At 40.4% G+C, this 4,321-nt stretch overlaps 1 pseudogene; it reads right to left on the bottom strand.

Annotated features, from left to right (window-relative positions):
* Nucleotides 1–2,311: 2,311 nt before the first annotated feature.
* On the bottom strand, nt 2,312–3,300 carry LOC109457596 (mitochondrial import inner membrane translocase subunit Tim17-B; annotated as a pseudogene).
* Nucleotides 3,301–4,321: the final 1,021 nt, after the last annotated feature.

Below are 4,321 nucleotides of genomic sequence, written 5' to 3'. Positions count from 1 at the left end.
TTTGCAATATAATAAATCTACTTGATGAATAAATCTTACAAACAGACAAGCTTAAAATGATAAGCTTATCTTGGTCATGTCTTATCTGCTTTCAAGTATTAGATTGTAATATGGATAGCACAAAAGAGAGAAAAAGACAATTCTAAAAGTTCAGATCCTAGATACAGGTGGTAGGGATCCAAGCAACTATAGTAACTGTTTTGTTTAAAAGAACCAAAAATAGTGAATATAGATAATTAATATAGAACAATCTAAATGTCCCAAGTTTTTAAGAAACATCCTTGTTTATTCACTAATTTATCTGCAGAGAATCCAGAAACATGATCACTCTCTGGCCTCTTTAAGTGCCTGCATATCTACTCAATGATTCTCTGGTTTAGGGAGAACATGACTAAATTTTGTTTCTAGACTTTCTCCAAGACAATTTTTGTCATACTACTCTTTCCTGTTTCACTTGCTTTTTGCTTTCAAACATAGCAACCAATGAATTAAAGGTGCTTCGTCTTCAATCCCAGGGCAGTCCCCACTGAGGAGGGAAGGAAGATTATATAAATTGAAAGAAAATGAGAAGCTGAGAGGTTGTATATGTGAGACATCAGGATACTGACTACATCTCTCGTTCTCATATCTTCTGTCATACTATTGATTTGGATCTTACAAATCGATACGAGAAAAAATGAACACTTCTAGAAAAACGGGCCATTCTTAAAAGGTATAAGAATGGGCAATGTATAAAGAGAAATTGCAAATAATCAATACAAAAAGATGTATCTCTTCTCCAATAAACAGCGTCATCTCTGGGATATCAGAGATGGATCACAATTCCTCCACTCCTAGTTTCTGAGAGCAGGCACTTTTATCAGCACTCCTGGTCCTTGTCTGTTCTTTTATTTCTCTCTCCCCTTTTTTTATTGACCTCTCCCCTAGGGACTTATTTGAGATGGTAACCTTAGCTTAGTTGTGCTTAACTAAGGCTTCAACCAACCTTTTTTTTCTTCTCCCCTTAGCTGCATTCCAACCATCTTCCTTCTGAGAGCTTGCCGCTTACAGAACCATTTCCCTGGGGAGAGCCGGAAAGGTTGGTGGGCAAGTCAGAGTTGCTATGACTGGTGAGTACATTTCCTTATTCCAACGTTTGCTTAACAGATGCATTTGGATCACCCTTAAATCCATCTCTCTATAGACTAGCCTCTCTGGTAGCACAGATGTTAGTTTCATCTTATATTTACTCTTTGTTTCATTTATCTGTATGTTTAGTTCCAATATATTTATTGGAACTGTCTTATAGATGATAACATATTGATCATAATCTACTTGAATACTCCATGAACAATCGATACATATAGAATTAAATGTAAAGTTATTGCTGAAAACTTGGACTTACAAAACTGAGTCTGCCAAAACAGGATATTAAAACCAGAACTAATAGCATCGTTAAGGGGAAATATGGGTTTTTGTCAGCTCTCAAGTCTTAAAGGCTTTATATTCACTTATATTTCCTCACTGAAGCATCCCACACAGTTTAAGTCTGAATTAAATCTCTTCTTCCCCAGTTCCTCTATTACATATTATAGCCCTAGAGTAGCACTTGCCAAAATCCGCCTAGTCTTCTGTGTGTTTGTGTATTGTTTCCATTGGAGATCAGAGGCCATGAGTTTTTGTAGTTATATGCTTCCAGTTCTGAGATATGTGTCCTGCATATGGTTATACTCAATACATGTTTATTGAACTAAATTAAATCAGGTTCCTTGGAAGCTAACAAAAAACCAATAGGGATTGTTTTGTTAATAACTTAGAACTACAAAGATAATAAAGGCATGTTTAGTCCACTTTATAAAGTAGCTTTAGTTAGACTAGATGACTCTCCAATATTTTTTTTTAACTCTGTGACAACCTATTTTTCTACTAAGTTTTGTGGAAATTAAATTTTAATAAATTAAATTAAAATTCATTTAATGATATTATTTAATGAAGCCTGCAGTGAATCGTTCAGTATAGGAAGAAATACTTGGTAATGGGAATGGATGCCTCCTGTATCACTTTTCTGATATTTATCTTCACAAATATTTGAAATAATATATTTTTCTTTTAAGGCCTTAACTTTAGTGTAGATATTTTTCTGAGTGGCAGGTAGTTGACACAATGTGACTATCTCAATTTGATGAAATTCTGTCCTTTAAAAACTGACAATCATAACTATCATAATATGTAAGAATCTCCATTTAGTCAAGTGCTTTACAAATAACACACGTAACAAATGATTATATAGAATTCTTTTTATTTGCATTTCAAAACTGGCTTTAAATACTCACCAGGGAGCCACGGGGATTGGATGGGGTGAGAGCTTGTTACATATGAGTGTGGGGCTAGGGTGCCCTGAGAGAAGGGGACCGGTCCATCAGGGCAGCTGGGGTGCTCCACCCCACCCTTGGAAAAGGGAGCAGAGAGTAGAGGCCCTCTCTGGAAGATCCCAGGACCGACAGAAGCCAGCCCTCCCTTCGAGGTAAACCTTCCGGAAGGAATCCAGGAGGAACTCCCACGATGGTGCTGGTCGGCGGTCACTTTCTTAGTGGTACGGCTGATAGCTGGGATAGCCTGGGGCCCGGGTACCCTCCTTATGGGGCAGCTGGCTGGGGTCCTCCAGGAAGGGAGGTGCGTTGCGGAACTGCTGGGCGGTGTGGCGAGTGAAGAGGATGCCAACACCCTCAATGAGGGCCAACAGGATGCCCCCCATCATTGCCGAGCCCACCATGGCCAGCGGGCCGCTGCGGGCAGCCAGCACAGCCCCGGTCAGCGCTCCGCTGGTGATGGAGTTCCAGGGATCTTCCTTGCCTCGCAGCTGCACCAGGCCGCAGTCAATGGTGGAGAACAGGCCGCCCCACATGGCGAAGCTACCTCCAATCTGGGGCGCTCGGATCCTCATAGCGTTGACACTACCCCTCAATCGGTGCTGAATTCCGAGAGGGGCGTTTCGGAAGCCCTTGATGGCCTGGAAGACTCCGCCACCGATGACACCCATAGTGAAGGCTCCGCCGCAGTCATCGCCGATTCGCCACGGGCAGGGCTCCCGGGCGTACTCCTCCATGGCGCCCCAGAATCCTCGATACCGATGAAAGAACAGAAGGCTTCGAATTACGCAGAGAACCTGACATATAGTTCTTGATCGGCCACTTACTGGTTGTAAATTTGAGCAACCGACTTACTGTGGATAGTGTTCATACATAACAATGGAATGATTATTGCACAGGGTAATCGAGAGGATCAAGTGAGATTATGTATATATGTAATATGCATTGTAAATTTAGAGCCTTCCATATTATAATTATTACATGTTATAGCAATAATATTGTTGTCATGACTTAACAAGGAACACATTTGTAGATGTCTCTCTCTGGTTTCATGATTACTACAAAGATGCTAATAAATTATCTTCCTCAATTTTTTAATTAATATTAACTCTGGTAGGTACCTTGATTTCTAGATGAAATACCACCTCACAGTGCCTATGTATAAGACATAGTGGAATAGAGATTAAAAGGTCTCAAGTGACTAAACTCAAAGTCGCAGCTTAAAGTTTTCGGGCACAACCCACAGCTAGTAATTAAAGGTCTTTATGACTCAATATGATTTATTTACATGGTAAGTGATTGCAGGTGATTTGCATAACCATGTGTCCCAGACTTCTAGCATAAAGGTCTTGCTTTTTTTTCTATTTTTTTATGTTACCACAGGCAACAATTTTGCTCAACTTTTCAATACTTTACAACAGGAATCTTCTTTTCTCCAATGTCCACTACTAGTGCTTTCTCCCTGGCTGCTGACCTTTATATCTGTCTACCCCAGATGTTTCAGCTTTCACTAACACTCTCAAGGACTTTTCAGCTCCCACCTAACTCAGTCTTAAAGTCAATGCCATGTTTTTGTCATAGAAACTCCCTACTTCCAGGTTCCAAGTTTCCCTACCACTTCCTATGAGGTAGCAACCACCCAAAGCTTACTCATCTAGTTGTCTTACTTGCTCAAAACAACTGCTTTATTATACTCACATATTCTGTGGGAAAGGAATTTCAGATTGGACAAAATAGGAATAGGGGGATGACTCTTCTCTGTTCCATGATGTCTTTGACTTCAGTTGGGAAGACTCAAAAATTGGGGCTTCTTAATGATTGAGTACTAGAATCATCTGGACGAATATTCATCCACATGTTGCGTGATTGCTGACTACTGGCTAAGTCCTCAACTGGAGACAAAGGGAAAGAACAGCTGGTCCCACAGTGCACATATGGCACATGATTCTCTTATCTAGTGAGTCCTACATGCT

The sequence above is a fragment of the Rhinolophus sinicus genome, linkage group LG12 (assembly GCF_036562045.2).
Source record: "Rhinolophus sinicus isolate RSC01 linkage group LG12, ASM3656204v1, whole genome shotgun sequence".
Taxonomy (NCBI): Eukaryota; Metazoa; Chordata; class Mammalia; order Chiroptera; family Rhinolophidae; genus Rhinolophus; species Rhinolophus sinicus.
The sequence above is the reverse complement of the archived record's forward strand: the minus strand, read 5'-3'. Positions and strand labels throughout refer to the sequence as shown.